Genomic DNA, 21863 nt, shown 5'->3' with positions numbered 1-21863 from the left:
CTCTATACAGTCCTTCCTTCCTCCATTCTTACCACCCTCCTTATCCCTAACCCTAAACCTAACCCTAACCCTAACACTAACCCCACCTACCCCCCATTATATGTCCTCAACCGCTTATCAGTGAGATCATTTGTCCTTTAGTTTTTTGAGATTGGCTTATCTCACTTAGCATGCTATCCTCCAATTTCATCCATTTGCCTGCAAATGCCATAATTTCATCATTCTTCATGGTGGAGTAATATTCCATTGTATATATATGCCACAGTTTCTTTATCCATTCATCAACTGAAGGGCATCTAGGTTGACTCCATACTCTGGCTATGGTGAATTGAGCAGCTATGAACATTGATGTGGCTGTATCTCTGTAGTATGCTGATTTTAAGTCCTTTGGGTATAGGCCAAGGAGTGGGATAGCTGGGTCAAATGGTGGTTCCATTCCAAGCTTTCTGAGGAATCTCCATAATACTTTCCAGAGTGGCCACACTAATTTGCAACCCCACCAGCAATGTATGAGTGTACCTTTTTCCCCACATCCTCGCCAACACCTATTGTTGCTTATGTTCTTGATAATCGCCATTCTAATTGGGGTGAGATGAAATCATAGGGTAGTTTTGATTTGCATTTCTCTTATTACTAGAGATGTTGAACATTTTTTCATATATCTGTTGATTGCTTGTACATCTTCTTCTGTGAAGTGTCTGTTCATTTCCTTAGCCCATTTGTTGATTGGATTATTTGTATTCTTGGTGTAGAGTTTTTTGAGTTCTTTATAGATTCTGGATATTAGTGCTCTATCTGAAGTATGAGTGGCAAAGATATTCTCCCACTCTGTAGGCTCTCTCTTCACATTCCTGATAGTTTCCTTTGCTGTGAAAGCTTTTTAGTTTGAATCTATCCCAGTTATTGATTCTTGCTTTTATTTCTTGTGCTATGGGAGTCCTGTTAAGGAAGTCTGATCCTAAGCCAACAAGTTGAAGGTTCGGACCTACTTTTTCTTCTATAATCTGCAGGGTCTCTGGTCTGATTCCGAGGTCCTTGATCCATTTTGAGTTGAGTTTTGTGCAGGGTGAGAGATAGGGGTTTAATTTCATTCTGTTGCATATGGTTTTCCAGTTTTCCCAGCACCATTTGTTGAAGAGGCTATCTTTTCTCCATTGCATATTTTTGGCCCCTTTGTCTAGTATGAAAAAATTGTATTTATTTGGGTTTGTGTCCGTGTCCTCTATTCTGTACCATTGATCTACCTGTCTATTTTGGTACCAATACCATGCCGTTTTTGTTACTATTGATTTGTAATAGAGTTGAAGATCTGGTATTGCGATACCCCCTGCTTCACTCTTTCTACTGAGGATTGTTTTAGCTATTCTGGGTTTCTTATTCTTCCAGATGAATTTCATAATTGCTTGCTCTATTTCTGTAAGGTACATCATTGGGATTTTAATTGGAATTGCATTGAATCTATATAGCACTTTTGGTAGTATGGCCATTTTGACAATATTAATTCTTCCTATCAATGAACATGGAGATCTTTCCATCTTCTAAGGTGTTCTTTAATTTCTTTCTTTAGTGTTGTATAGTTCTCATTGTAGAGGTCTTTCACCTCTTTTGTGAGATTGATTCCCAAGTATTTTATTTTTTTTGATGCTATTGTGAATGGGGTAGTTTTCCTAATTTCTCTTTCTGAAGATTCATCACTTACGTATAAAAATGCATTGGATTTATGAGCATTGATCTTGTAACCTGCTACTTTTCTGAATTCACTTATGAGTTCTAAGAGTTTTCTGGTGGAATTTCCAGGTTCCTCTAAATATAAAATCATGTCATCACTGAACAGGGATAGTTTGAGTTCCTCTTTTCCAATTCATAACCCTTTAATTTCTTTGGTTTGTCTAATTGCTCTGGCTAGAGTCTCAAGAACAATGTTGAACAGAAGTGGTGAAAGAGGGCATCCCTCTCTTGTTCCAGTTTTTAGGGGGAATGCTTTCAGTTTGTCACCATTTAGAATGATATTGGCCATGGGCTTAGCGTAGATGGCCTTCACAATGTTAAGGAATGATCCCACTACTCCAATTTTTTCTAGTGTTTGAGCATGAAGGGATGCTGTATTTTATCAAATGCTTTTTCTGCATCTATTGAAATAATCATGTGATTCTTAACTTTTAGTCTGTTGATATGGTGAATGACATTTATTGATTTCCGGATGTTGAACCAACCTTGCATCCCTGGGATAAAACCAACTTGATCATGGTGCACTATCTTTTTAATATATTTTTGTATGCGATTTGCTAAAATTTTGTTGAGAATTTTCGCGTCAATGTTCATTAAGGATATTGGTCTGAAATTTTCTTTCCTCGATGTGTCTCTGTCTGGTTTAGGCATCAGGGTGATATTGGCTTCATAGAATGAGTTTGGGATGGTTCCCTCCTCTTCTAGTTTATGGAATACTTTGAGAAGTATTGGAATGAGCTCTTCTTTAAAGGTTTTGTAGAACTCGGCTGAGAACCCATCTGGTCCCGGACTTTTCTTTGTTGCTAGGCTTTTGATGACCTCTTCTATTTCATTGCTTGAAATTGATTTATTTAAGTTGTGTATGTCCTCCTCGTTCAGTTTAGGTAATTCATATGTCTCTAGAAACTTCTTGATGTCTTCAAGGTTTTCTGTTTTGTTGGAGTATAGATTTTCAAAATAGCTTCTAATTATGTTTTGTATTTCACTCGTGTCTGTTGTGATATTTCCTTGTTCATTCCGAATTTTAGTAATTTGAGTTTTCTCCCTCTTTCTCTTTGTTAGTGTGGCTAAGGGTTTATCAATTTTGTTTATTTTTTCAAAGAACCAACTCTTTATTTTGTTAATTTTTCTGATTGTTTCTTTTGTTTCAATTTCTTTGATTTAGGCTCTGATTTTAACTATTTCCTGTCTTCTAATACTTTTGGTGTTGGTCTGCTCTTCTTTTTCTAGGGCTTTGAGCTGTAATGTTAAGTCATTTATTTGTTGATTTCTACTTCTTTTGTTGAATGCGCCCCATGAAATAAATCTTCCTCTAAGTACTGCTTTCATAGTGTCCCAGAGATTTTGATATGATGTGTCTTTGTTCTCATTTACTTCTAAGAATTTTTTAATTTCCCTCCTGATGTCTTCTGTTATCCATTCATCATATAATAGTGTATTATTTAATCTCCAAGTATTGGAGAAGTTTCTGTTTTTTATTCTGTCATTTATTTCTAAATTCAGTCCATTATGATCTGATAGAGTACAAGGTAGTATCTCTATCTTCTTGTATTTGCTAACAGTATCTTTGTGGCATAAAACGTGGTCTATTTTAGAGAAGGATCCATGTGCTGCTGAGAAGAAAGTGTATTTGTTCTTTGTTGGATGGTAAATTCTATATAAGTCAGTTAAGTCTAAATTGTTGTTTGTGTTATTGAGATCTATGGTTTCTTTACTCAATTTTTGTTTGGACGATCTATCCAGCGGTGAGAGAGGTGTGTTAAAATCACCTAGTATTATTGTGTTGTGGTCTATTTGATTTCTGGAATTGAGAAGGATTTGTTTGACGTACATGGATGAGCCAATGTTCGGGGTTAGATATTTATGATTGTTATGTCTTGCTGATTTATGCTTCCCTTAAGCAGTATGTAATGTCCTTCTTTATACCTTTTGACTACTTTTGGCTTGAAGTCCACATTATCTGAAATGAGGATGGATACTCCAGCTTTTTTGCTGTGTCCATGTGCATGGTATGTTTTTTCCCATCCTTTCACCCTTAGTCTATGGGTATCTTTTTCTATGAGATGAGTCTCTTGCAGGCAGCATATTGTTGGATTTTTCTTTTTAATCCAATCTGCCAGTCTATGTCTTTTGATTGATGAGTTCAGGCCATTAACATTCACGGTTATTATTGTGATATGATTTGTATTCCTAGTCATTGGACTCATTTTTGTTTTTTGACATGATTTGGTTTCTCCTTTATTTGGCCATTCCTTTAGGCTAGTTCCTCCCGTTGCTGATTTACATCGTTGTTTTTCATCTCTTCCTCATGGAATATTTTGCTGAGAATGTTCTGTAATGCTGGCTTTCTTTTTGTAAATTCCTTTAGCTTTTGTTTATCATGGAAGGATCTTATCTCATCGTCAAATCTGAAATTAAGTTTTGCTGGGTACAAGATTCTTGGTTGGCATCCATTTTCTTTCAGGGCTTGTTAAATGTTGTTCCAGGCCCTTCTAGCTTTTAAGGTCTGGATTGAAAAATCTACTGATATTCTTATTGGTTTCCCCCGAATGTAATCTGATTCTTTTCTCTTGCGGCCTTTAAAATTCTGTCTTTTTTGTATGTTAGGTATTTTCATAATAATGTGCCTTGGTGTAGGTCTGTTGTAATTTTGTATATTTGGAGTCCTATAAGCCTCTTGTACTTGGATTTCCATTTCATTCTTCAGATTTGGGAAATTTTCTGATATTATTTCATTGAATAGATTGTTCATTCCTTTGGTTTGTTTCTCTAAGCCTTCCTCAATCCCAATAATTCTTAAATTTGGCCTCTTCATGATATCCCATAATTCTTGTAGATTCTGTTCATGATTTCTTACCATCTTTTCTGTTTGGTCAACCTTGTTTTCAAGATTTAATATTTTGTCTTCAATATCTGAAGTTCTGTTTTCCAGGTGATCTATCCTATTGGTTATGCTTTCTATGGAGTTTTTAACTTGGTTTATTGTTTCCTTCATTTCAAGGATTTCTGTTTTTTTTTTTTTTCAGTATCTCTAACTCTTTATTGAAATGCTCTTTTGCTTCCCGTATTTGCTCTTTTAACTGTTGATTGATGCGTTCATTTAATGCCTGCATTTGCTCTTTCATCTCCTCATTTGCTTCCCTGATTGTTTTAATTATGTACATTCTGAACTCCCTTTCTGACATTTCTTCTGCTGTGCTGTCATTGGGTTTTATTGATATAGTATCTAGGTTTGTTTCGAACATTTTCTTCCCTAGTTTTCTCATATTGGTCAGATGTCAGTGGGACTCTGTGATATTGTAGATTTCCTCTATTGGCTTATAGTGTCCCTGTAGATTTGCAGTGTATCACCTACCAGCCTTCAGTAGCCTGAAGTCTTGGATTAACTTGATAATGTAGTGCTTCTGAAGAACGCTGCCCCTAGCCCGCTACTGGTTCCAGGGAGAGAGACCTGGAGAGGTATCTTGCTGCCCAGCCCTGGTCCCAGAGGCTGCTTGCAGGTCGGAGGTCTCCACTGGCTTGGGGACTTGTGGCTGGCTCTGTGTAGATAGGCTCTCACTGGGCGGTCTGCCCTGAGAATCTAGCCTAGAGAGGTGCTTCCCGCTGGAGGGGGCTGGGCTGTTTGGGGAAGTCCCTGGCGCCCTGTGCTGGTCTCTGAAGCAACCTGCAGGCAGGCCGGAGCTGGTAGCAGGGCGGGCCAGAGCTGGCCGCGCTGCTTCTGTGTAGAAAGTCTCTCACTGGGGGGCCTCCTCCGCGAGGCTGGAGAATCTGTCCCTGTGGGAGGAGCCCACCGCCAGAGTGCACAGAGCTGCCTGGGGGAGACTCTATCTGCCCTGTCTTACTCTAATAAGCCGCTCGAATCCGGGCCTGCCGCCCAGCTGAGCCTCACTGGGTGGGGGAGACTCACCCGTGGTTCTATTTTAGTCTGAGTCTCTCAATGCTTCCCCTTCTTGAATCCTGGGTTCTGGAGTGACTGGAGATGCAGTCACCCTCTAGTCCGCCATCTTGGATCGCCCCGTGGAAAAAGCCTGCAGCTGGAGGGGGGCAAGGCTGCCTGGAGAGGTCTCTGGCTGCCCAGCCCTGGTCCCAGAAGCTGCTTGTGGGTCAGAGGTCTCTGCTGGCTTGGGCTATCCTTATTCTTTATGTTGGACAGTTTCATAATAATATGTCTTGGTATGGGTCTGTTGTATTTTTGTATATTTGGGGTCATGTATGCCTCCTGTATTTGATTTTCCATTTTATTCTTTAGGTTTGGGAAAGTTTTCTGATATTATTTTATTTGAGAAGATTGTGGGTTCCTTTTGTTTGTATCACCGAGCCTTCATCTATCCCAATAAATCTTAAATTTGATCTTTTTCAGGTTATCCCGTATTTCTTGGAAGTTCTTTTCATGGTCTCTTGACATCTTTTCTCCATGCTCAACTTTGTTTCCAAGATTGTATATTTTGTTTTCATTGTCTGAAACTGTCTTCAAAGTGATCTAGTCTGTTGGTGATGCTATCAATTGAATTTTTAATTTGGTTTATTCCTTCCTTCATTTAGAGGATTTCTGCTTGGTTTTGTCCCCCAGAATATATCTTTTTACTGAAGTGATCTTTCACTTTCTGTATTTTTTCTGTAATTTTACTCCTTATATTGTCCTTTACTTCACAGATCAGTTTAACCATATACATTCTAAACTCCCTTTCTGACATTTCCTCCACTGTGGTGTTGATGAATTCTGTAATTGGAGTATTTTGGTTTGTTTGGGAGGATTTTTTCTCTTGATTTTTCATGTTGTTTTTGTGTCTACCCATCTAACAGTATGAATTTGAGGCATAGAATTTCTATCCTGTGAACTTATAGTGTCCCTGAGGACTTCAATGTTTAGGGGGAGACAAATAACAACAACCAATGCCAACAATATACAGCATTAAACCAAATCATTCCTACTAGGATGTCTACAATGTTAATTATCACAATAAACAGAAATGATATGATCAATTATTGCTTAAAATAAAAACAGCAAGTTTGCAAAAGTGTTTACAATTTCAAACAGTAGACAGGGAAACAACAGATTTGATATAGGATGTAATGGTTAAGAGGGAGGAGGAGAGAAGGTAGGAGCAAAAAATTAAAGGAAGAGTGAAAGAGAGAAAAATATAGATTGTTAACAGAAGACAAGAGAGAAAGAGAATCAAGGGAAACAGGTAAGAAAAAATATATATAAAATAAAACTTTTAAAATTGAAAGTTAAAAATAAAGCAATACAAAAAAAACCCCTAAAATATATTAATCAAACATCTTAGTCCTCAAACTGATCCATGAAAAACAACTGGCTTCAAAAATGCTAGAAATGAGGGGAAAAAACTGAATATGAGTATGTGTAGTTGTCCATGTATCATTAAGGTCACAATTAAACAGAGGAAAGAAAAATTAATGTAAAAAGAAAAGAGAGAAAAAAAATGTCAATGAAAAGTTAAAGAATTCTCTCTGCTAGAGTTTAAAAAGATTCTCAGATTATCTTCTCAGTACTTTTAGATGGGGTCATTTAGAACTTGATGTTCCACCATCCAGATTGCTAGAGTGAGAGAGGTAATCCTCTAGGTGGAATTCCTGGAGGTAGGGTTTAGGCTTAGGTGGGATCCAGGGCCTTCACTGAATGCCAGTTGGTCCACAGATTTTAAATCAGTGTACCTCCATGGCCCAGCAATTGCTGGTCCATGCTGGAAGACTTTACCCCAGGGATTTCCTCTGGGTTCCACTCATGTGTCAGAGGAGCTGATTTTTAGTCCACTATGTCATCTGTGGCCCCCAAGTTTCCTGGTCTTGGGTTCAGTTTTTAAACTCAATCTCTTCCACCCCTGCCCTTCTGAATTCCCGGGCAGACATTTCTCTCCCAGTCAGTCCTGCAAGCAGCCAAATTAGAAGGGGAGGGGTAGAGCCAGGTAGGTTTCCATAATCAGTTTTCCCCTGTGTAAATCTCTCTCCACATTTGATTTTCTCCTGGTCATTTAAGAACATTCTATGTTGTGCAATGTGTGTTTACTAGACTTATATTTCAGGTCAAACTAGGGTTTGTCAGGAATTGGCTTCCTCAGCTGCCAGCCCTTGTGTCAGGACTACAAAATGGTTCAGATCTTTGTCCTCTGCACACCACCTAGAGAGATGCAGCTTCTTGCCCACACAAGAATATTGTGCAGTTCACCTTTCAGTGTAGTTGGGCAATGTCGTTGATCTTTAAACCTTCATACCCAGACAGGTTCCAGGCCTCCTAAAAGTATGGGTTTCATTAATTCCCTTATCCCTCCACTTTGCTAACAGAGGGATAGTTCTGGCTGGTGCTTCTGGCCCAGCTGTGTCTGTGCCACTGGGAATTCTTCCTTATTTTATTATATCCAACCTCCTGAGTCCCCAATCTGCTTTGAATGTCCAGTTTTAAATTCCAGTTAAGCGCCCCCACCACCTTCTTTTGTTCACCCACCTAGCTGAGAAGCTGCCTGTCTGCTTTCTTGGTTTCATGCCACAGAGCTGCAAGGAAAGCTACCTCCTGTATTCTGCCATCTTGAAGCTCCCTGCCTCCCACCAGTCTGTATCTTTTAATGGGATAAATAAGATTCTTGATATTGAGAGTTATTATTGAGAGGTATGCATTTGTGTGTCATTTTGTTCATTATGTTCTTGTTATTTTGGATCTTCCTTGTTTTGATCTTTTCTTATTAACTTTTGTGTCACGGTTTACTATATTGATAGTGCTTGAATTATTTTTTCCATTTCTCATTTGAATATCTATTCTTTTACTGGGATTTATGTTTTTTCATGCTCACATATTGGTAGTTATCTTTCTTACATTTCTGAGTGTAGGATTTCCTTAAGAATCTTTTGAATCTTTTTGTGAAGACTGGTCTGCTGGTCATGAATTCCCTTACTTTTAGCTTTTCTTGGATACTCTTTATTTCTTTTTTGATTCTGAAGGATTGCCTTGCTGATCTAGTAATACTGGTTGGTAGTTATTTGCTAAATGCTTCATTCCATACCCTCCTGCGCTGTAGGGTTTCTTCTGGGAAATGGGTCAGTCTTATGGGGTTTCCCTTTACTGTGACTTTTCCTTTGCAGATTTGAAGATTATGTGTTGGTGAGGATCCATTCTGGCCATGTCTTCTTGAGGTTCTATAGGCCTCCCACACCTGTTGTCAATGTCTTTCCAAGACAAGGAACGTTTTCTGCCATTATTTCATGGAGTAGGTTCTCTGTGGTCTTAACCCTTATTGCTCCCTCTTAAGTTATGCTTATGATGTGGACATTTGAACTTATAATGGTATCCCAAATATCTTGAATGGTTTATTCTTTTAAAAATTATTTTCTGTCAGAATAATATTTTGAAAAATATGTCTTTGTTCCCATTGACCTAGTCTCTTGTTGAGCATTTCAACAATTTTTAAAATTATTTTTAATTTCAAAATTTGTTCTCTGTCTCTCTCCTAGGAACACATAAATACGTCTCCTAGTTAGACTGAGCTTCATGGAGCAATAAAAGTCAATTAAAGCAAAAAAAATGTTTTAATTAGTTTTACATGGCAGCAGACACATTGTACACAAATGGAGCACAATTTCTCATTCCTCTGACTGCACATGGTGCAGTAACACAAGTAGTGAAATCATACATGTTTATAGGGTAATAACGTCTGTCTCATTCTACTGTCCTTCCCATCCCCACAGCCTAAACCCTCCCCTCTCTCCCCTCTGCACAATCCAAAGTTCCTTCATTCTTCCCTATCCCCACCCCCCACTATGGATCAGCATCAGAAAAAACATTTGGCCTTTGGTTTTTGGGGATTGACTTATCTCACTTAGCATGATATTCTCTATTTCTCTCCATTTACCTGTAAATACCATAATTTCATTCTTTAAGGTTGAGTAATATTCCATTGTGTATATGCACCACATTTTCTTTATCTATTCATCTGCTGAAGGGCACCAAAGTTGGTTCCATAGTTTAGCTATTGTGACTTGAGCTGCTATAAACATTGATGTGGCTGCATCATTGTAGTATACTGATTTAAAGTCCTTTGGGTATAAATTGAGGAGTGGGATAGCTTAATCAAGTGGTGGTTCCATTCCAGGTTTTCCAAGGAATCTCCATATTGCTTTCCAGAGTGGTTGCACCAATATGCAGTCCCACTAGCAATGTATGTGTGTACCTTTTTCCCCACATCCTCATTAACACTTATTATTGCTTGTATTCTTTTTTTTCTTTCTTCAAAAAAAACACCTTGCACTTTCTCCCACAGAGCATTGAATCTCTCTTTCTATTTAGATCATGTCTCTTTTTTTCTTGTTTCTTATTTCTTATTTTTTACAGACTGCATTTTGATTCATTGTACACAAATGGGGCACATCATTTCATTTCCATGGTTGTACATGATGTAGATTCATACCATTCATGTAATCATACATGTACATTGGGTAATGATGTCTGTCCCATTCCACCATTTTTCATACCCCGCCTCCCTCTCATTTCCTTCTACATAATCCAAAGTTCCTCCATTTTTCTTTCACTCCCCCCCCACCCCCACCCCTATTATATATCATTCTCCACTTATCAGGGAAAACATTTGGCCTTTGGTTTTTTGGGATTGGCTTATTTCACTTAGCATGATATTCTCCAATTCCATCCATTTATTTGCAAATGTCATAATATTATTCTTTATCACTGAATAATATTCCATTGTGTATATATACAACAGTTTCTTTATCCATTCATCTGTTGAAGGGCATCTAGGTTGGTTCCGCATTCTAGCTATTGTGAACTGAATTGCTATAAACATTGATGTGGCTTTGTTACTGTAGTATACTGATCTTAAGTCCTTTGGGTATAAACCGATGAGTGGGATAACTGGGTCAAAAGGTGGGTCCATTCCAAGTTTTCTGAGGATTCTCCACACTGCTTTCCAGAGTGGCGGCACCAATTTACAATTCCCCAGCAATGTAAAAGTGTGCCTTTTCCCCCACATCCACAGCAACATCTATTATTGTTTGTGTTCTTGATAATAGCCATTCTAATTGGAGTAAGACGAAATCTTAGAGTTGTTTTAATTTGCATTTCTCTAATTACTAGAGATGTTGAACACATTTTCATATATTTATTAATCATCTGTATGTCTTCTGTAAAGTGTCTGTCCAGTTCCTTGGCCCATTTATTGGTTGGGTTCTTTGTATTTTGGGTGAAAAGTTTCGTAAGTTATTTATAAATTTTGGTGATAAGTGCTCTATCTGAAGTGTGTGTGGAAAAGATTTTCTCCCACTCTGTAGGCTCTCTCTTCACATTCTTGATTGTATCCTTTGCTGAGAAAAAGCTTTTTAGTTTAAGTCTACCCCTTTTATTGACTCTTGCTTTGATTTCTTGTGCTTTGGGAATTATGTTGAGGAAATCTGATCCTAAGCCACCATGATGAAGATTTGGGCCTACTTTGTCTTCTATTTGGTGCAGGGTCTCTGGTCTACTTCCTAAGTCCTTGATCCATTTTGAGTTGAGTTTTGTGCAGGGTGAGAGATAGAAGTTTAATTTCATTTTGCTACATATGGATTTCCAGTTTTGCCAGCACCATTTGTTGAGGAGGCTATCTTTTCTCCATTGTATGTTTTTGGCTCCTTTGTCTAGTATAAGGTGACTGTATTTATGTGGTTTTGTCTCTGTGTCTTCTATTCTGTACCATTGGTCTGCCTGTCTATTTTGGTGCCAATACCATGCCATTTTTGTTACTATTGTTCTGTAGTATAGTTGAAGGTCTGGTATTATGATACCTCCTGCTTGATTCTTTCTGTTTAGGATTGTTTTGGCTATTCGAGATCTCTTGTTCTTCCAGATGAAGTTCATGATTGCTTTCTCTATTTCTATGAGGAATTTCATTGGGATTTTAATAGGAGTTGCATTGAATCTGTATAGCACGTTTGGTAGAATGGCCATTTTGACAATGTTAATTCTGCCTATCCAAGAACATGGGAGATCTTTCCATCTTCTAAGGTTTTCTTCATTTCCTTCTTTAGTGTTCTGTAGTTTTCATTGTAGGGGTCTTTCACCTCTTTTGTTAGATTAATTCCCACATTTTTTTTTTTTTTTGAGGCTATTGTGAATGAAGTGGTTTTCCTAATTTCTCTTTCAGAGGATTCATCACTTACGAATAGAAATGTGTTAGATTTACATGTATTGATTTTATATCCTGCTACTTTGCTGAATTAATTTATTAGTTCTAGAAGTTTTCTAGTGGAGCTTTTTAGATCTTCTAAATATAGGATCATGTCATCAGCAAATAGTGATAGCTTAAGTTCTTTATTTTTATTTGTATCCCTTTAAATTTCTTGGTCTGTCTGATTGCTCTGGCAAGTGTTTCAAGGACAATGTTGAATAGAAGTGGTGAAAGAGAGCACCCCTGTCTTGTTCCAGTTTTTAGAGGGAATGCTTTCAGTTTTTCTCCATTAAGAATGATGTTGGCCGTGGGCTTAGCATAGATAGCCTTTACAATGTTGAGGTATGTTCCTACTATTCCTATTTTTTCTAGTGTTTTAAGCATGAGGTGGTGCTGTATTTTATCAAATGCTATCTCAGCATCTATTGAAATAATCATATGAGTCTTAACTTTAAGTCTATTGATGTGATGAATTATATTTATTGATTTCTGGATGCTGAACCAACCTTGCATCCCTGGGGTAAACCCCACTTGATCATGGTGCACTATCTTTTTAATATATTTTTGTATGCAATTTGCCAGAATTTTGTTAAGGATTTTTGCATCTGTGTTCATCAGGGATACTGGTCTAAAGTTTTCTTTCCTTAATGAGTCTTCATCTGGTTTTGGTATCAGAGTGATACTAGTCTCATAGAATGAATTTGGAAGGGTTCCCTCTTTTTCTATTTTATGAAATACTTTGAGAAGTATTGGTATTAGTTCTTCTTTAAAGTTCTTGTAGAATTTGGCTGAGAATCCATCTGGTCCTGGGCTTTTCTTTGTTGGTAGGCTTTTGATGGCTTCCTCTATTTCAGTGCTTGAAATTGATTTGTTTAAATTGTGTATGTCTTCCTGATCCAGTTTGGGAGCATCAAATGTCTCTAAAAATTTGTCAATGTCTTCAATATTTTCTATTTTGTTGTATAGATTTTCAAAGTAGCTTCTAATTATGTTATGTATTTCCACGGTGTTGGTCGTGATCTTTCCTTTTCCATCATGAATTCTAGTAATTTGAGTTTTCTCTCTTCTCCTCCTCATTAGTGTGGCTAGGGGTTTATCAATTTTGTTTACATTTTCAAAGAACCAACTTTTTGTTTTGTTAATTTTTTGAATTGTTTCTCTTGTTTCAATTTCATTGATTTCAGCTCTGATTTTAATTATTTCCTGTCTTCTACTATTTTTGGTGTTGATTTGTTCTTCTTTTTCTAGGGCTTTGAGATGTAATGTTAGGTCATTTAGTGTTGGGGGCTGTGCCATGTTGATCACATCGGCAGCAAGGAGGTTAATTGACATAAGCATACTCAGGTGATTTCATTGTCCACGCACACAATGTATGCGCATGTGTTCTCGAGCACGAATTGCCTGCTCGGAGCGTCTCGCCTAATCTTTGCGTAAGAGGTGTGGCCCTGCTCTCCGCCTCCTGGAGGTGATATAAGCGTAGGCAGAGCAAGACAGAGACAGCAGCCATTAGCAGAAAAGCAGTAGAAGAAGACTCACGCACGGAAGCAGCTAGACACACGCGCGGCAGCAGCGAGTAGGGGAAGCGGCGGAAGGCAGATCACAGAACGGAGAACTGAGACACATCACTAGGGCACCTTAGGTAGACACACCCTTAGTTCACAGGATGCAGGACGCACCAGTAAGCAGTAGACCTTAAGTGAGGCGTAACAAGTCTCTCTTCCTCTAAGCTCTAAGCAAAGCCTGTCCTTCTCTCAAGGTCTCTCTTAAGCAAAGTCTCTCTCTCTCTCTCTCTCTCTCTCTCTCTCTCTCTCTCTCTCTCTCTCTCTCTCTCTCCCCTTTCAAAGCAAGTAAACCTCCTTTCCTCTATCCTCTATAAACAAACAAGCAAGAAAGCAGTGCACTAAAGAGAAAGATAGCTCAGTTTCCAGACCACCACCCATAAGACTCGTGCAAGTTGTTGCTGCAAGCGGTGACAAATATCCACGGATTTTGGAACTGCAAAGAGCCAGCGACAATTTAGTCATTGATTTTTTATTTTTTAATATATGAGCTCAATGCAAAGAACTTTCCTCTTAGTACTACTTTCAGAGTGTCCCAGAGACTTTGATATGTTGTGTCGTTATTCTCATTTACCTCTAAGAATTTTTAAAATTTCTTCCCTTATGTCTTCTGTTATCATTGCATCATTCAATAGGATATTATTTAGTCTCCAGGTGTATGAGTAGTTTTTGTTTGTTATGTTATTGGTGATTTCTCATTGCATTCCATTATGGTCTAATGGGATACACGGTAGTATCTCTTTTTTTTTTTTTTTTTTTTTTGGTATTTACTAATGGCTTCTTTGTGGCATAGCATATGGTCTGTTTTGGAGAAGGAGCCATGAACTGCTGAGAAGAAAGTATGTTCGCTCAATGATGGATGAAATATTCTGTAAATGTCCATTTAGTTTATATCATTGATTGTATTGTTTAGTTCTATAGTTTCTTTATTCAGTTTTTGTTTGGAGGATCTATCCAGTGGTGAAAGCAGTGTGTTGAAGTCCCCCACATTATTGTGTTTTGGTTTACTTGATTCTTAAAATTGAGAAGGGTTGGTTTGATGTACATAGATGCTCCATTGTTTGGGGCATAAATATTTAAAATCATTATGTCTTGCTGTTTTATGCTTCCCTTCCTCAGTATGAAATGTCCTTCTTTATCCCTTCTGACTAACTTAGGTTTGAAGTCCACTTTATCTGATATGAGGATGGAGACTCCTGCTTTTCTACTGGGTCCATGGGCATGGTATGTTTTTCCCCATCCTTTCACCTTTAGTCTGAGTTGTCTTTTTCTATGAGTCTCTTGAAGATAGCATATTGTTGGGTCTTTCTTTTTAATCCAATCTGCCAGTCTATGTCTTTTGATTATTGAGTTTAGGCCATTAACATTCAGGGTTATTATTGTGATGTGATTTGTATTCCTGGTCATTTTGGCTTATTTTTGGTCTTTAACTTGACATGGTATCTCCTTTTATTGGTTTTTCCTTTACGGTAGTTCCTCCCTTTGCTGATTTGTATTGTTGTTTTTCACTTCTTCCTCATGAAATATTTTGCTGAGAATGTTCTGTAGTGCAGGCTTTCTAATTGTAAATTCTTTTAACCTTTGTTTATCATGGAAAAATTTTATTTCATTGATCAATCTGAAGGTTAGTTTTGCTGGGTATAGGATTCTTGGTTGGCTTCCATGTTCTTTCAGAGCTTGAAATATATCGTTCCAGGCTCTTCTAGCTTTTAGAGTCTGGGCTGAGAAATCTGCTGATATCTATATTGGTTTCCCTTTATATGTAATCTGACGCTTTTCTCTTGCAGCCTTTAAAATCCTATCTTTATCTTGTATGTGATGCATTTTCATTATAATGTGTCTTGGTGTGGATCTGTTGTAATTTTGTGCACCTGGTGTTCTGTAAGCCTCTTGTATTTGATTTTCCATTTCATTCTTCAGGTTTGGGAAATTTTCTGATATTATTTTGTTGAATAGGTTGTTCATTCCTTTGGTTTGTATCTCTGTGCCTTCCTCAATCCCAATAATTCTTAAATTTGGTCTTTTCATGATATCCCATAATTCTTGGAAGTTCTGTTCATGACTTCTTAATATCTTCTCAGTTTGTTCAACTTTATTTTCAAGATTAAATATTTTGCCTTCATTGTCTGACATTCTGTCTTCCAGGAGATCTATTCTATTGGTGATGTTTTCTATTGAGTTTTAATTTTGTTTATTGTTTCTTTCATTACAAGTATTTCTGGTTTTTTTTTTTTTTTTTTTTTTTGAATCTCTATCTCTTTATTGAGGTGTTCTTTTGCTTCCTGCATTTGCTCTTTTAACTGTTTACTGGAATGATTGTGCATCGCCTGCATTTGCTATCTTATCTCATCTTTTGCCTCATGGATCATTTTAATTATGCAGATTCTAAATTCTTTTTCTGTCATTTCTACTGCCATGCTGTCATTGGATTCTATCAAAATAGCATCTCAGTTTGTTAGGGACACTTTCTTCCCCTGGGTTTTTTCATATTGTTTCTATATATTCCTCTCTAACAGTGAAGATCAGAGGTACTGAAGTTTCCCCCCTGCAGGCTTATTATGACCCTGCAGTTTTCCAGTACCTCTCCTTTGAAAGGGAGATCAACAATAGCAGCATCCAGTACAGAGAAAATGCAGCTCTGAACCAGATAGCCCTTATAAAGACTTTAACATTATTGTAATAAACAGGATGAACTCAATTACTATTTACAGTATTTCTAGTTGTGAACAAGAGGATGAGGAAGGGTGTAGGATATGAGTAAATAGAGGTACCTGTCAAAGGGCCTCCAATCTCCTGTAGGTGTCTCAGGAAGGGAGCTGCCCTTTCAATGATGATGGTCTCGGCCTCAGAAATAATTCAAAATGCCTGTACATCCTCCAAAGAAGCTGGGGAGCCCCAGTGAGGGTGTGCTGAGTCAGTACAGGGGGTAGGCACAGTGTCCTTCTGCGGTGGTAGTGCTGGGAGTGCTCAGCAACTGATGTCTGTCCGTGGTGAGGGGTGCGGGCAGGCTGCTTGTGTTCTTGATAATTGCCATTCTGACTGGAGCAAGATGAAATCTTAGAGTAGTTTTGATTTGTATTTCTTAATTGCTAGGGATGATGAACATTTTTTCATATGTTTATTGATCAATTGTATTTCTTCTTCTGTTAAGTGTCTGTTCAGTTCCTTAGTCCATTTACTGACTGGGTTATTTGTTTTTTTGATGTTAGGTTTTTTTGAGTTCTTTATATATCCTGGAGAGTAGTACTGTATCTGAGGTGCTTGTGGTAAAAATTTTCTTCCATTCTGTAGGCTCTCGCTTCACGTTATTGTTTCCTTTGCTGAGAAGAATCTTTTTAGCTAGGGATAGTTGGAACATACCTCAGCATTGTAAAAGTTATGTATGCTAAGCCTAAGGTCAACATCATTTTAAATGTAGAAAATGAAAGCAGTCCCTCTAAAAAGTGGAATAAGACAGGGATGCCCTCTTGCGCCACTTCTACTCAACATAGTCCTTGAAACTATAGCCAGAGCAATCAGATAGATGAAAGAAATTACATGGATATTAGTAAGAAAAGAAGAATTCAATCAGTTACTATTTGCCAATGATATGATTTTATATTTAGAAGATCCAAAAAATTCCACCAGAAAACTTCTAGAACTAATAAGTGAATTCAGCAAAGTAGCAGGATATAAAATCAGTACCCATAAATCAAATGCATTTCTATACATAAGCAATGAATCCTCTGCAAGAGAAATTAGGAAAACTACCCCATTCACAGTAACCTCAAGAAAAATAACATACTTGGGAATCAATCTAACAAAAGAGGTGAAAGACCCCTACAATGAAAACTACAGAACACTAAAGAAAGAAATTGAAGAAAACCTTAGAAAATAGAAAGATCTCCCATGCCCTTGAATAAGCAGAATTAATATTATCAAAATGACAATACTACCAAAAGTGTTATACAGATTCAATGCAATTCCAATTAAAATCCCAATGACATTCTTCATAGAAATAGAAAAAGCAATCATAAAATTCATTTGGAAAAATAAGAGACCCAGAATATTCAAAGCAATCCTTAGCAGGAAGAGTGAAGCAGAAGGCATCACAATACCAGACCTTAAGTTATACTACAGAGCAATAGTAACAAAACTGGCATGGTATTGGCACCAAAATAGACATGTAGACTAATAGTACAAAAAGAATACACAGAGACAAATGCACATAAATACAGTTACCTCATACTAAACAAAGGAGCCAAAAACATACGATGGAGAAAAGATAGCCTGTTCAAAAAATAGTGCTGGGAAAACTGGAAATCCATATGTAGCAAAATGAAATTAAACCTCTCACCATGCACAAAAATCAACTCAAGGTGGAGCAAAGACTTAGGCACTAGAACAAAGACCCTGTATCTAAAAGAAGAAAAATGTAGGTCTAAATCTTCACCATGTCAGCTTAGGACTTATTAAAAAGTAAAATTAAGAATCAATAAATGGAGTGGATTCAAACAGATTTTTTAAATCTTACTGTTTGAGCTCTTCATTTCCAAGATTTCTGATGGTTCCTTTTCAAAATCTCTTTGCTGAAATTTTCATCGATATTCTGTATTTTCTTACTAATTTCATTTAAAGGTTCATCATTATTCTCTTGGACCTCATTGAGTTTTAAAATCAGTCTTTTGAATTCTTTATCAGTTATTTCATTCACCTTGATATACTTGGAATTTGTTAGTAGAGATTTGTCTTTAGAAGGTGTCTACTACCTTATTTTACAGTAATTCTTGTGTTCCTATTTTGAGGTTTGTGCACATGGTGGAATAGATATTTTTGAAGAAAAACCCTTATTATACAGGAAAGCATGGAATGATGCATTTCAATTCCTGAAAGAAAATAACTACCAACCAACATATTTAGTTATGGGAGGGCCTTCTTAGTAAATGATTTTAACATGAAAATGTGTCTTGGGATATTGGGTTGTTATGCAATGCAGAGTTTATTTCCAGATGGGTACTGTAGTATAATCACCCTGCAGGTTTTTGGGTTGTGGTTAGTGAGTTTGGGCCAAATGTCCTGTATCCAGAGTTGGAGAGACCCACTGTCTCTATGGACCATATAAGGGTGGGGACACTATAAAAGTTCATGCAGGTTTGGTTTGGACAGCAGAGTATGTATGGTATACCTTGTGTGTCTATTCCTCTGATGAGAACGGTGGTCCAGCCAGTACTGGTAATGGTGGCCCTGTTACATGAAAGGGTCTCGCACTTGCTGCTCCAGTAGTGACGAGGTGCCTAAACCATTAGTGTCTGATCAGATATTGGTACAAGTCCAGGTACTTCCCTGGGAGGAGTGAGGGAAGGAATCATAATACCCCTTCTGTGGCATTCACACCCAGTCTTGTCACCAGTGCATGATCAGACAAGGTGCAGGGCAAGCAATACAGATGGTCCACAGATGGGCCGTGGAAGCAAAAATTGTTTTATTCTTCCCTGCTAACATAGTAGGTATGCCCACCTAGGTGCAGGACCTCAGAGCCCTGCCCCAGCTGTGCACTCCTGGGGGTGGTGAGAAAGACCAGGGGCTCTTCTCCCCATGATTCAGTTGTAGTGCCCACCAGGGATGAAGTGGGAAAGGGTCACAGATGGCGCTAAGCAAAATCTCCTCTCAGGTGAGGTCAAATGTGGCCAACGCCGGACAAACAAATGTAATTTTTAATACCAAGGTAATATTCTAGCATATTGATGTGTAATATTTTAACTGACTTTTATTTATCGGATATTTTTAAATCGTCTTTATCTTCATTTCTTTTCTATTTTGTACAAAATAACCAACACTCACTTGGTGAGTTTGCAGGTCTTCCTCTCATAGGACTCAGCTCACCTTAATGACATTTGGAATGTGGACCACCAGTAGGAACATCATGATTTCATTTTGAATGTTAAATGGGTACAGTGAAAGTGAGAGGCCAGAGTAGCATATGAAAGGTGACAAAGTTCACATGTAAGTTTTAAGTTGGAGTCTGCTTCGAAGGTTGGAAAAATGCTTTTTCTAGCCTGTAGTCTGAAAAAGAAAATAATGTCAGCAAGTTAATGTTCTTTCCTTTCATGGGTGGGAGTAAAGTACACTTAATGATTCAGAGCCTGGGCTCTGGGGTTAGAATGCTCAAGTTTAGCTCCTTCTTTCCCCTACTACTTATGAGCTATATGACCTTGACCAAGGTGCCTCAAGTTTGTACTCATTAAAAAGAGAAACAATATTGTTTTTCACAATGCTATTGTTAGGATTGTTTGAGCTTGTGGGATCTTTACCATACATGCTCTATAAACATTTGTCATTATTATTGTTCCTTGAGAGCAACTGGTTAATAAACAGATGCACATGAAGCATTATGGAAGGGATAGATAGATAATTTTTAAGACATTAACCATGGCAATTGAGTAGCAACCTAATGAGGAACCATGAATTGAATTTGTTTGCTTCTAAGTGAGTGACATGTTATGTTGGAAAAACAGATTGATAAACTGAAATTTTGTGTTTTCACAGTTATGTGAACTTACTGATGTTCGGATGTTTAAAGAATAAGAGTTTGGTACAAAATGCAATGTGATGGTCAACACTAACCAGGATTCCTTAACCAAACTCTTTGAAACTCATAATTTATTTTCCTCAATAAGTTTGGTAGTACATGTGTCCAATTAATGCTTTCCATATTTGATTGTTTATATATTTTCAGAATATTTAAATACTTATGAAGAATCAGCTATACTGAGTGAATGTCTGAAAGTCAGTGAGCCAGTAATGGATGTAGCTGTGGTTAAGTTTTGATCAGCAAAGCACTTAGAATACTGCAGTCTCTGAGGTCCTCCCTTTGATTCACTCTCCATTACAACTTTCTGGGGCTCTAAATATCAAAGCCATTTAGCTTAACACAAGTCAGTGTGATCCCAAAGCAACAGCCCTCAAGAATTAAACTTCTTCAATGCCTGCCTTTGGTAACAACCCACAAGGGATTAAAATCATTAGCTCAGTCTTTGTTGAGTACCTCATCTGTGCTTGGACCTATGCAGGATTTTTTAGCAATAAAGAAAAAGTTTAAGTCCCTATCTTCCAAGAGTCTGCAATCTTGTTAGAGTGATGACTAAAAATATAATAGTGAAATATATAGGACGATACCAACCACATTCTAGTGTCTGGCACAGACCCGAGGAATTTGAGGAGAGGGAGTGGGGTGTTCCATAAAAGGTTTCATGGAAGACTGAGTTCATTTAGGCCTCATGAGAGTAAGAGTTCTTTGGGAGAGGGGGACTGAGAGATGAGATAGTATGGAGCAGTGAAAATACCTAGAGCTTTTGTTCTGCCACTTACTGCATGGAAGATTTTGTGCAAGCTGTTCAAACTCACTGAGCTATAGTTTCTTCACTTCAAAAATGAAGATCCCAGTTGGGCTCAGTGGCGTATGCCTGTAATCCCAGCAGCTCAGGAGGCTGGGGCAGGAGGATTACAAGTTCAAAGTCAGCCTCAGCAATTTAGGGAGGCTCAAGCAGCTCAGTGAGACCCCGTTTCTAAATAAAATTAAAAAACGGGCTGGGGATGTGGCTTGGTGGTAAAGCACCCCTGGGTTCAATTTCTGGTATCAAAAAAAAAAAAAAAAAAAAAACCCAGTGAATTAAGTGCTGTGTACCCTAGAAAGCACTGCCTAGGCACTGTGGGGTTCTGAGCAAGGAGAGCACACTCGGGATGTGGAGGACTGCAGTCCTGTCTGCCCAGGGGTGAGGTGTCTGCTAGTTCTTGGAGGGAATTTCTCCTGGCACATTATCCAGTTTTTCTACTTCAATTTCCTTATGCAAGTCTGTCTTTCTGTCTTTCTATGCTTTCTGGTCTTGATGTCATAGAGTCATACAAAAGAACAGTCCAGGGGCCAAAAGTAACTAAAAGGGATTCCAATCGTCAATTGCATGGCTCGAAGAATGTGAAAAAGGATGCAGTTGGAGGTCTGACTCCAACCCCTCCCCTCCGCTGTTCCTCATGTTGAAGCTGCTCAGACTTTCAGCCCTCCCTGGGGCCCCTCCCTCCTTCTTCAGCCAGTTCCCTCTCCCCTCCCACTTCTCCACACACATTGCATTCTGCAGATGGATCTGGCTTCCACTCCATTCTTCCACATTAATTTTGCCCTGGGCTATCGTCTTCTCCACTCATTTCTTTTTTTCTCCTAATATTTTACAATGAATATTTTCAAAAAGACAACAAAACAATATAGTGAACACTCAAAAATTCACTATCTAGTTTCTACAGTGAACATTTTGCTCTATTTTCTTTCTTTCTTTTTAGGGACGAATAGCATCAGTATAATTTATTACTACTTTTTTTTGCTATGTATTCTTAGATTTATTCATCTGGTCACCTCCGTCTACCCTCTTAGCTTTTATTT

This window comes from Sciurus vulgaris, assembly GCF_902686455.1.
Source record: "Sciurus vulgaris genome assembly, chromosome: 2".
Taxonomy (NCBI): domain Eukaryota; kingdom Metazoa; phylum Chordata; class Mammalia; order Rodentia; family Sciuridae; genus Sciurus; species Sciurus vulgaris.
This window is presented reverse-complemented; position numbering follows the sequence as displayed.